Source organism: Melanotaenia boesemani, chromosome 19, assembly GCF_017639745.1.
Source record: "Melanotaenia boesemani isolate fMelBoe1 chromosome 19, fMelBoe1.pri, whole genome shotgun sequence".
Taxonomy (NCBI): Eukaryota; Metazoa; Chordata; class Actinopteri; order Atheriniformes; family Melanotaeniidae; genus Melanotaenia; species Melanotaenia boesemani.
The window spans coordinates 499,163-512,184 of NC_055700.1; the positions used below are offsets into that span (position 1 = coordinate 499,163).

Consider the following 13,022-nt stretch of genomic DNA (forward strand, 5'->3'; position numbering starts at 1 on the left):
CTTCTGGACCTAATCTGAACTACGTCTGGACCTAATCTGAACCACTTCTGGACCTAATCTGAACCACTTCTGGACCTAATCTGAACCACGTCTGGACTTAATCTGAACCACTTCTGGACCTAATCTGAACCACTTCTGGATCTAATCTGAACGCTTTTGACCTAGTCTGGGTAACTCCTGGACCACATATGGGATCCTGTGCATAAATATTCAGAAGGAAACTGTACAGTTGGCTGTGATTTGACTGAACATGGCCGTCCAATCTCCAGCAGCCAATCACAGGGAAGACATCGCTATGACAGCAGATAGGTGAGTACAGGTGAACTGAGGGTCGTGTGTTGAGCTGAAAGTGGGTCTAAAGGTGAGAACTGACCGATGAGGACTGCAATTGGGTCCTGATCATAGAACCGGACCGGTTCGATCTGTTGCGGGTCCGGAGATGCTGTGTGTGACTCATAATCAGGTCCTCACAGCGCCCCTAAAACACTGTGACAAACACAGAAACAAGATGGCGGAGTGTAGCACCGACAGCGTCTCCACAACAAAAAAGTCCCGTTAAAACTTTGTTCAACTTTACTTTTCCCGCCTGCATCGGACTCATGGGGCCCCCCCGCCGCCTCTGACGGCTTGTGTAACGGCTGTGGATGTTTCCACGGGGATGTCTTCGTGATCGGTCAGCCGTTTGAAGACACTTAGACCGGAAGGTAAGAGCTGTTAGCCGTTAGCTTAGCTCTGAGCCGACCTTCTGTTTGGCTTGGATTCGGCTATTTGGATGGGACTGAGGACACACTGATGACCGTCCCATAATCACCGAGACCAGCATTTATAGTCAGGCGTGCAATGGACCGACAGACAGCGCAATAATTTTAATTTAATCCGGGGGAAATCCGGTAAATTAGCAGCGCTGTGTTAGCCGGGCTGCAGGTTCAGCTAATGCTGTGGTTCCGACAAGTCCAGGAGTACTACAGTCGTAGTACAGCCGATACTCCTCAGTGATGGTGCACAGTAGTTAGTACTCCTGTACTGTTTAGAGTTCTCTGTTCTTAACCAGCCGCTTAGAACTCTGAAATACACTGGACTGTAGTACTTGTGTAGTAATGTAAACATGAGGGGGAGGTGATGTATAGTACCATGTAGTACCATGAACTGTGTATGTAAATGTACAGCAGGAGCAGGATGGTGGTGTAACTGGATCGCTTCCGTTAAACTGGTCCAGGAAAACTGCTGCACATACCGGGAATGTTGTGATACGGGCCTCATGCACACCTGGTTCTGGATTGGTTCTGGCCTGGGTTTGGCTTTGTTCTGGCCAGGATCTGATCTGATTCTGGCCCGGAGAGACCAGAAGGAAGGGGGTAAATGGTCCGTCCTGGTTCGATGGAAACAGAATCTCTGGAATAGAGTCTATGTTATCCTGGAATAAAGTCTGCGTGATCCTGGAATAGAGTCTGTGTGATCCTGGAATAGAGTTTATGTGATCCTGGAATAGAGTCTCTGTCATCCTGGAATAGAGTCTGTGTGACCCTGGAATAGAATTATTGTGATCCTGGAATAGAGTCTGTGTGACCCTGGAATAGAGTCTGTCTGATCCTGGAATAGAGTCTGTGTGACCCTGGAATAAAGTCTATGTTATCCTGGAACAGAGTCTGTGTGATCCTGGAAAAGAATGAGCGTGATCTTGGAATAGAGTCTTTGTGGCCCTGGAATAGAGTCTGTGTGATCCTGGAATAGAGTTTATGTGATCCTGGAATAGAATTATTGTGATCCAGGTATAGAGTCTGTGTGGTCCTGGAATAGAGTCTGTGTGATCCTGGAATAGAGTCTGTGTGACCCTGGAATAGAATTATTGTGATCCTGGAATAGAGTCTGTGTGACCCTGGAATAGAATTATTGTGATCCTGGAATAGAGTCTGTGTGATCCTGGAATAGAGTCTATGTGATCCTGGCATAGAGTCTGTGTGACCCTGGAATAGAGTCTGTGTGACCCTGGAATAAAGTCTATATGACCCTGCAGTAGAGTCTATGTGATCCTAGTATAGTTTGTATGATCTGTGTGATCCTAGTGTAGCTTGTATGATCCTGGAATAGAGTCTATATGACACTGGAATAGAGTCTGTGTGACCCTGGAATAGAGTCTATATGACCCTGCAATAGGTTCTGTGTGACCCTGGAATAGAGTCTGTGTTATCCTGGAATAGAGTCTGTTTGATCCTGGAATAGAGTCTGTGTGACCCTGGAATAGAGTCTATATGATCCTGGAATAGAGTCTATATGACCCTAGAATAGAGTCTGTGTGATCCTGGAATAGAGTCTATATGATCCTGGAATAGAGTCTATATGACCCTGGAATAGAGTCTGTGTTATCCTGGAATAGAGTCTGTGTGACCCTGGAATAGAGTCTATATGATCCTGGAATAGAGTCTATATGACACTAGAATAGAGTCTGTGTGATCCTGGAATAGAGTCTATATGATCCTGGAATAGAGTCTATATGACCCTAGAATAGAGTCTGTGTGATCCTGGAATAGAGTCTATATGACCCTGCAGTAGAGTCTGTGTGATCCTAGTATAGTTTGTATGATCTGTGTGATCCTAGTGCAGTTTGTATTATCCTGGAATAGAGTCTGTGTGACCCTGGAATAGAGTCTCTAATCCTGGAATAGAAAACCCAGGCTTGGTCACCGTGCTGATGGCCATCATGTCTTTAGCTATGAACTCCGTTATTGCCAGAGTTATTTCCCCGTGCCGCTTTGAAGCGTTTATGTTTGTAAGGAGTAACACTTTCAAACAATTCGGTCAGTAATCCCTGTCGGCTTGTACTTTGCTTACTTGAAGTAGAAGCACTGGTCGATGGCGTTTTAGTCATGTGACTATCGTACAAGGCTTTGTGATGGTTTTTCAAGTGTTGATAAAGGTTTGTATTGTTACCTCTTGAGGTAGCAACAGTAGCGAGACAGGTTCTGCACAATACCTGCAGCAGCTTCTGTTTTAAACCCAAAATAATTCCACACACCTGACGTCCTTTCCTCTTTGGTACTAAACTTTGTGCAGCTTCTGTCGAGCTTGAGGCCAACAGGTTGCAGCGGCGACTTCTCTCTCTTTACACGGCATGTAGTACACGCTGCTCGACGCTCGCAAGTCACGTGACCAGATCTCACGACCATTAAAATCGCAGCCTTTGCAGTTAGAAAATCTCATTTTATCTTGATGCAATGTTATCGCAAATGCAATTTATCATTCAGCCCTATGTGTGATCCTGGAATACAGTCTATGTTATCCTGGAATACAGTCTATGTTATCCTGGAATACAGTCTGTGTTATCCTGGAATACAGTCTATGTTATCCTGGAATACAGTCTACGTTATCCTGGAATACAGTCTATGTTATCCTGGAATACAGTCTACGTTATCCTGGAATAGAGTCTGTGTTATCCTGGAATACAGTCTGTGTTATCCTGGAATACAGTCTACGTTATCCTGGAATACAGTCTACGTTATCCTGGAATAGAGTCTGTGTTATCCTGGAATAAAATCTGTGTTATCCTGGAATACAGTCTATGTTATCCTGGAATACAGTCTATGTTATCCTGGAATACAGTCTATGTTATCTTGGAATACAGTCTATGTTATCCTGGAATAGAGTCTGCGTTATCCTGGAATAGAGTCTGTGTTATCCTGGAATAAAATCTGTGTGATCCTGGAACCGAAGTTAGGAATTATTCTCACAACTCTTCTTTGCAGGGTGGATGCTGATGGAGTTGGACATGTGTAGGTATTACCCCGACCTCTGCACAGGGATGGAAACCCCTGTGTTCCTGTAAACCCCCAGTAGTTCCTGTAAACCCCCAGTAGGTCCTGTAAACCCCCAGTAGTTCCTGTAAACCCCCAGTAGGTCCTGTAAACCCCCAGCAGTTCATGTAAACCCCCTGTAGTTCCTGTAAACCCCCAGTAGGTCCTGTAAACCCCCAGCAGTTCATGTAAACCCCCAGTAGGTCCTGTAAAGCCCCAGTAGGTCCTGTAAACCCCCAGCAGTTCATGTAAACCCCCAGTAGGTCCTGTAAAACCCCAGCAGTTCATGTAAACCCCCAGTAGTTCCTGTAAACCCCCAGTAGGTCCTGTAAACCCCCAGCAGTTCATGTAAACCCCCAGTAGGTCCTGTAAAACCCCAGTAGGTCCTGTAAAACCCCAGTAGTTCATGTAAACCCCCAGTAGGTCCTGTAAACCCCCAGTAGGTCCTGTAAAACCCCAGTAGTTCATGTAAACCCCCAGTAGGTCCTGTAAAGCCCCAGTAGTTCCTGTAAACCCCCAGCAGGTCCTGTAAACCCCCAGCAGTTCATGTAAACCCCCAGTAGGTCCTGTAAAGCCCCAGTAGGTCCTGTAAACCCCCAGCAGTTCATGTAAACCCCCAGTAGGTCCTGTAAAACCCCAGTAGGTCCTGTAAAACCCCAGTAGTTCATGTAAACCCCCAGTAGGTCCTGTAAAGCCCCAGTAGGTCCTGTAAAACCCCAGTAGTTCATGTAAACCCCCAGTAGGTCCTGTAAAGCCCCAGTAGTTCCTGTAAAGCCCCAGTAGGTCCTGTAAACCCCCAGCAGTTCATGTAAACCCCCAGTAGGTCCTGTAAAGCCCCAGTAGGTCCTGTAAACCCCCAGCAGTTCATGTAAACCCCCAGTAGGTCCTGTAAAACCCCAGTAGGTCCTGTAAAACCCCAGTAGTTCATGTAAACCCCCAGTAGGTCCTGTAAAGCCCCAGTAGGTCCTGTAAAACCCCAGTAGTTCATATAAACCCTCCAGAACAGAAACACCAGTGTCATCTGCCAATAATACTAATTTTAATGTGTTTGAAACTTTGCATTCATATAAAGTAAAACAGGCTTGGACCCAGTACTGACCCCTGGTGGTGGACGCCACAAACGATGTCCAAGCACCACGCACATGTCCCCAACTTCACAAACTGTTTTCTACTGCTTTAATAACTTCTCACCCAGTGGAAACTGCCCCCTGATCCCATACCGTTCACATTATTGATGAATTTACTTTGTTCCCTCGGCTTACAGCATGAAAAAGCACAATAACACCAACGTTAGCGTCTTGCTGTTTTCAAAAGGAAGCATTTTTTAAAAAGTGGAAGTTCCTCCCAGTTTAGGAGCTGCAGGTTATCATGGAGGAAGCCTGTACCGGCTCCGTAAGTAATGATCCAGCTGCTCCTCCTCATCTGTTTCCTCAGAAGCCGGTCCGAGGAACTCCTGTTAAATACCCTGAATGACAGGAATGAGGAGGAACCGCTGCAGTCTGAACGATGAGGCGGCAGCTGCTGTTCTCTGCAACTGTTTCCCTCCAAGTTCAAGCCAGACTGATGAGCAGATCTCTGCTACAGCTTTGTTTTTATACACTACATGCATTTAACACAAGAACAGCCTCTGGGCTCTCGGGACCCTGGGCCCTTCGCTCTGGCCGCCCTGGATGGGCGGTTCCTGGCCGGTCGGCAGGTAGCGTCTGTAGAGGCGTGGCCTCATCTCTGACCCTCCTCTTCCTCATCCTCTGACTCAGCACTGAGGTGTCCAGTGTGTTTACACACTAAGAGATGCTTTGGTTCATGTGTGTGTGTTTCTGGTTCTTTGGTTGTTGTTGTGATTCATGTTGTTGCTGTCTTGGTTATTTTTAGGAACTCCTGATGATTGTCTGCTTAGTTTACCTGTAACAGCTGTAGGAAATTCTCTGCTGTGTTCCTGTACAGGTGTAGCAGCTGCTTGTTGGCTGTTAGGTTGGGTTGAAGGTTGCGGCTTCTATCTGCTGGATCTTTGTCTCCTCTTTCTGTTCTCTACTTTCCTTTTTACTTCTCTCCATTATTCTCCTTCTTTTATGTTCCCTTCTTCAGGTCCAGCAACATCACATAAAATCCATCATTCAAAATATAAGATAAAACAATATAAATATAATAAATATAGAAATTAAAAAATAAGATTATCAAGAGGAGCCTTATTCCCATAAAGCTCATCTTAGCAAAGCAAATCAACACAGCAGCCAGACCATCATTCTGCCGCCACCGTGCTGGACAGGACACGGTAGGAAGAAGCTCAGTTAAAGTCAGCTTCCCACCACATGGTGGCAGTATTGTCAGACAGTTTAACAAGCTGGAGCCAGCAGAAGAAGACATTCTGCTAGCTGTTAGCAAACATCGGAGAAGTTCTTAAAACACTTAAATAAAGGTGAAAGTGACAACACCCCCAAAAGGCAAAAGTTTTGCAGAAAAATGAACGACCCAGAGTCTGGATGAGTGTAAGTTCATTACAGAAAGGAAAATAAAAACTTGTAGACAGAGAGCGTCGCATCCAACCCGCAGGGGGTCTCAGGAGGAAGCTGGTTTCTACCAGGACCAGATAAGACCTCTCAGCCCAGCATCTCCATGACAACCACACTGTTCCTGGTCCAGGCTCAGAGTCTCTCAGGCCTTCACTGGTACTCATAGACATACACACATTTATACCCAGAAACAGAAACAGCATGAAGATGGATAACAACGGTTAACGACTTCAATGATTAGAGGGAATTAATAATAAAAAGATGAGTAAAGAATAAGAAAGAATAGTCTTCTGCATAGTAAAACCCTGACTTCTGGAAGTTTGGCTTTGTGAACGCAGGTAATGATGCAGAGCCAGCGTGGACTAATGCTGGCCACCAAAGCCCTGAGTTAAAGCAGCATCTAGAAACCACAGGTCCTACGCTCGCAGGACAACCGGAGGAAAACGGCCTACAGATGCAGGGGCTAACTGTGCTATGAGAGCTAGCCACCTCGTATCCAGAACTGTAGCACACAGCAGAAAGCCTGGCCTGTAGCGGAGGAGTGAATCTTCCTGCTGCTGTAGGTGTGTGTTGTGAGCTGGTCGGAGAGGCTGCTGCAGGGCGGCGCTGAGCCACCGTATCACAGACACACTGCAGGGCTCCAGACTAACATTTACCAGGAGCACGGCGGCACATAACTTAAAGTTTTAAGAGCACAAGCAGAAAATTTAGGGGTGCACACTGAAATCACCTTGCAGAGCAAACATTCACATTTCCTCTCATTTTCACTGTATCAGTGATAAAAACTTGAATGATAAATTTAGAAATGACAATGTTTACAATTCACATGTTTTGCAGTTGACATAAAAAACATCTTACTAGCCGCACGACTACAAAACAAGAAGACACAGAACTTCGTTAACTTTGTCCCCATCGTCCCCCCCCCAGGACATGGTACGACTGGTCCATGTAGTTCCTGGTAATAAACAGCTTCGGGGACTGATGCTCCTCCAGCTGCTGTTCCCACTCCTCAGTAAGAACAGCAGCTATTGGCTGTCCTAGAAGTGGCTAATTAGCATCATCAGCCTGGTACATATAGTTGTAATGGATGCTGTTATAAAGAGGGACGTAGAGGGAAAGACAGAAATCTATAAAAAGACAACCTAAAAATGTTTAGAACAGCAAAGTAAATAAATACATACATTAAATAATAATTCTGTTAATATTTTCTTTGTTTTTAGTTAAGTTTTTTAAGTGTCTTTTGTTTTTTAATTACGAGTCTTTAACATGTCACAACACTTGTAACTGTTTAAATATTTCCTCCACACTCTTCATTAACAGACGTTACTGTGACGGTAAACCAGCGTAGAATAATCCAGCAGCAGCTTTTACGTTTCATTTCCAGCCTGGTCATGAAACACAGGTGAACGTCGTCTGAATGCAGCTGCTGCTGCTGCTAGAAGACCAAGCCTCGTATGAGAGGGTCTGACCAGCACCGCTCCTCGTTGGGAAGATAAACTCCCTTCATTCACCTCCGTCTCCAAAAGTCTCCAATAACCAGAAAAACTCGCTAGAGGGTCTGAAAACTCGCTAAATACAGCCACAAAGACGCTACGCTGGCTACACTGGGGAATAATAAATTCCCCGAAGACTCGCCTCTTTCCACACATCAGCCAATCACAGTGCTCGTTCGTCCCCGCTCACACACACATTGGCTGTCGTCTTCTTCGTTGGTGTTTGTCTCCTTTTCATGTAATGAAGTTAGTTTGAGACAAACCAGCAGCTGATTTATTTTTACTGTGAACTACTGGGCTGAAGAGGGAGCAGAAGTTTGTTAGCGACTAAATAAATTAAATTATAACTCCTACAAGAAAAAGACCAGCTAATGTATCGTCGCCGTTGTAGAGTAGATGAAAAATTCACTCACACGTCTCACATTTTAGTCGCAAAATGCCACCGTTTGGTTGCAGTCTGGAGCCCTGCACTGCTACCACAGCGAGGTGGGACTGGTTGACTGAGGAACAGGGTCTCCTGCACATTATTATGCTAACTCACAGCTAACCTCGCCTCTGACGTTTTTCACGGCTGAACCAGCTGGATTTCTCAGCTTTCAGGAGGACTCTCGCTTTGTAGACCAGCAGAAGATGGACATGTTTCCACGTTGTCTCACAGCATGGAAATCTGCCTCAGGTGAAGCTCAGTGACTGCAGCCACAACCAGGAACAGAGCAGCACTGGAAGCTGCTCTGAGAGCGAGCCATCCCCATTCCACCCAGGTGGATCTGATAGCGGTTCAGCGTCTCATTAGGAGGTGAACGTGAAAGGGGAAGACATGTCTGCTTATTGTTCGTTTCTCACAGATATGAAATGCAGCTGCTTCTGCCATGAAAACCTGACTGCTGCAGCCACATTCACATAGTTTACACTTTATTTCATCTGAGAATGACTTTGAATGTATTTTATCAGCACATAATTTAGTTATCTATTTTCAATCTTTTAGTATTTTCCTTTGGCGTCTGATTTGTTGCTGCAGTGAAACAGAATGAATGGAAACAATGGATCAGCATTAAATACCATAAGCTAATCAGACTACTATAGATCAGCATTAGCTACCATAAGCTAATCAGACAACTATTGATCAGCGTTAGCTAGCATAAGCTAATCAGACCACTATAGATCAGCATAGCTACCATAAGCTAATCAGACCACTATAGATCAGCATTAGCTACCATAAGCTAATCAGACCACTATAGATCAGCATTAGCTAACATAAGATAATCAGACAACTATTGATCAGCGTTAGCTAGCATAAGCTAATCAGACCACTATAGATCAGCATAGCTACCATAAGCTAATCAGACCACTATAGATCAGCATTAGCTACCATAAGCTAATCAGACCACTATAGATCAGCATAGCTACCATAAGCTAATCAGACCACTATAGATCAGCATTAGCTACCATAAGCTAATCAGACCGCTATAGATCAGCATAGCTACCATAAGCTAATCAGACCACTATAGATCAGCATAGCTACCATAAGCTAATCAGACCACTATAGATCAGCATTAGCTACCATAAGCTAATCAGACCGCTATAGATCAGCGTTAGCTAGCATAAGCTAATCAGACCACTATAGATCAGCATAGCTACCATAAGCTAATCAGACCACTATAGATCAGCATAGCTACCATAAGCTAATCAGACCACTATAGATCAGCATTAGCTACCATAAGCTAATCAGACCGCTATAGATCAGCATTAGCTACCATAAGCTAATCAGACCACTATAGATCAGCATTAGCTACCATAAGCTAATCAGACCACTATAGATCAGCATTAGCTACCATAAGCTAATCAGACCGCTATAGATCAGCATTAGCTACCATAAGCTAATCAGACCACTATAGATCAGCATTAGCTACCATAAGCTAATCAGACCACTATAGATCAGCATAGCTACCATAAGCTAATCAGACCACTATAGATCAGCATTAGCTACCATAAGCTAATCAGACCGCTATAGATCAGCGTTAGCTAGCATAAGCTAATCAGACCACTATAGATCAGCATAGCTACCATAAGCTAATCAGACCACTATAGATCAGCATTAGCTACCATAAGCTAATCAGACCGCTATAGATCAGCGTTAGCTAGCATAAGCTAATCAGACCACTATAGATCAGCATAGCTACCATAAGCTAATCAGACCACTATAGATCAGCATAGCTACCATAAGCTAATCAGACCACTATAGATCAGCATTAGCTACCATAAGCTAATCAGACCGCTATAGATCAGCATTAGCTACCATAAGCTAATCAGACCACTATAGATCAGCATAGCTACCATGAGCTAATCAGACCACTATAGATCAGCATTAGCTACCATAAGCTAATCAGACCACTATAGATCAGCATAGCTACCATAAGCTAATCAGACCACTATTGATCAGTGTTAGCTAGCATAAGCTAGTCGGACCACTATAGATCAGCATAGCTACCATAAGCTAATCAGACCACTATAGATCAGCGTTAGCTACCATAAGCTAATCAGACCACTATAGATCAGCGTTAGCTACCATAAGCTAATCAGACCACTATAGATCAGCATAGCTACCATAAGCTAATCAGACCACTATTGATCAGTGTTAGCTAGCATAAGCTAGTCGGACCACTATAGATCAGCATAGCTACCATAAGCTAATCAGACCACTATAGATCAGCATTAGCTACCATAAGCTAATCAGACCGCTATAGATCAGCATAGCTACCATAAGCTAATCAGACCACTATAGATCAGCATTAGCTACCATAAGCTAATCAGACCACTATAGATCAGCATTAGCTACCATAAGCTAATCAGACCACTATAGATCAGCATAGCTACCATAAGCTAATCAGACCACTATAGATCAGCATAGCTACCATAAGCTAATCAGACCACTATAGATCAGCATAGCTACCATAAGCTAATCAGACCACTATAGATCAGCATTAGCTACCATAAGCTAATCAGACCACTATAGATCAGCATAGCTACCATAAGCTAATCAGACCACTATAGATCAGCATAGCTACCATAAGCTAATCAGACCACTATAGATCAGCATAGCTACCATAAGCTAATCAGACCACTATAGATCAGCATAGCTACCATAAGCTAATCAGACCACTATAGACCAGCATTAGCTACCATAAGCTAAACAGACCATTATATACCAGCATTAGCTACCATAGGCTAAACAGACCACTATATACCAGCATTAGCTACCATAAGCTAAACAGACCATTATATACCAGCATTAGCTACCATAAGCTAAACAGACCACTATATACCAGCATTAGCTACCATAAGCTAATCAGACCACTATATACCAGCATTAGCTACCATAAGCTAAACAGACCACTATATACCAGCATTAGCTACCATAAGCTAAACAGACCATTATATACCAGCATTAGCTACCATAAGCTAAACAGACCACTATATACCAGCATTAGCTACCATAAGCTAATCAGACCACTATATACCAGCATTAGCTACCATAAGCTAAACAGACCATTATATACCAGCATTAGCTACCATAAGCTAAACAGACCGCTATTCATTTTCTATGGAAGAGTGGATCAGCATAGCTACCATAAGCTAATCAGATCACTATCGATCAGTGTTAGCTACCATACGCTAATCAGACCATTATTTATCAGCATTAGCTACCATAAGCTAATCAGACCACTATTGATCAGCGTTAGCTAGCATAAGCTAATCAGGCCACTATTGATCAGCGTTAGCTACCATAAGTTAATCAGACCACTATTGATCAACGTTAGCTAGCATAAGCTAAACAGACCACTATTGATCGGCATTAGCTACCAAAAGCTAATCAGACCACTATAGATCAGCATTAGCTACCATAAGCTAATCAGGCCACTATTGATCAGCGTTAGCTAGCACAAGCTAAACAGACCACTATTGATCAGCATTAGCTACCATAAGCCAATCAGACCACTATAGATCAGCGTTCGCTACCATAAGCTAATCAGACCACTATTGATCAGTGTTAACTAGCATAAGCTAAACAGACCACTATTGATCAGCATTAGCTACCATAAGCTAAACAGACCACTGTGGATCAGCATTAGCTAGTATAAGCTAATCAGACCACTATTGATCAGCGTTGGCTATCATAAGCTAGTCGGACCACTATAGATCAGCATAGCTACCATAAGCTAAACAGACCACTACCAGCATTAGCTACCATAAGCTAAACAGACCATTATGTACCAGCATTAGCTACCATAGGCTAAACAGACCACTATATACCAGCATTGGCTACCATAAGCTAAACAGACCACTATATACCAGCATTAGCTACCATAAGCTAAACAGACCATTACATACCAGCATTAGCTACCATAAGCTAAACAGACCATTATATACCAGCATTAGCTACCATAGGCTAAACAGACCACTATATACCAGAATTAGCTACCATAAGCTAAACAGACCACTATATACCAGCATTAGCTACCATAAGCTAAACAGACCATTATATACCAGCATTAGCTACCATAAGCTAAACAAACCATTATATACCAGCATTAGCTACCATAGGCTAAACAGACCACTATATACCAGCATTAGCTACCATAAGCTAATCAGACCACTATGGATCAGCGTTAGCTGCCATAACCAACTGCTGCAGATTGAATGAGGAGGATGCTTTTGGTAACTTGTGTGTTTACGTAATTTATAAAACATAAATCTGACATTATAATCAGTGTAGTATCTTCACAAATTTTCTTAGTGGCTACTTTTTAATTCTACTTCAGTAATGTTAATTTGAAGTAAAACTCATCTTCAGTATAATTTTTGGCTATTCCACCTTCCTCTGGTAGGACTGTGTGTAATACGGTGTAGTACTGTCTGTATATGTCAGAGTTAGTAACCCGGTCAGGCTGCCTGCCGTATCTGGAGCAAAGCATGCTGGGAGCAGGGAGGCAGCCCCTTTGCTCCCTCTCCTTCTTCTCTGTGTGTCTGGCTCCTGATTGGTTGCTGCCAGCCCAGCTGACTGTCCTCAGTCAGACACAGAGAGGAAGGCTGATGGAGGCGACAGCGATGGGGTGAGCTGCCATTTTTTTTTTATCCTCCATCTCCATCCTTTATTCATCCATTTGTTTTCTGTCTCTCTTACCCTGGAATGAATGGATTGCTGAGGGAGGGAGAGAGGAGGAGGATGAGGA

The 13,022-nt window shown here is 43.7% G+C and overlaps 1 protein-coding gene across 3 annotated transcripts in view; it reads left to right on the forward strand.

The window, feature by feature from the left end:
* Positions 1-201: 201 nt before the first annotated feature.
* Positions 202-13,022, forward strand: part of apc (APC regulator of WNT signaling pathway) — a 32,211-nt gene continuing 19,390 nt past the window's right edge. The window contains exon 1 of one of the 3 annotated variants that reach the window (XM_041970029.1): positions 202-309. The gene's annotated coding sequence lies outside the window, so the exon portion shown is untranslated. The other 2 variants (XM_041970027.1, XM_041970028.1) reach the window with 2 other exon arrangements.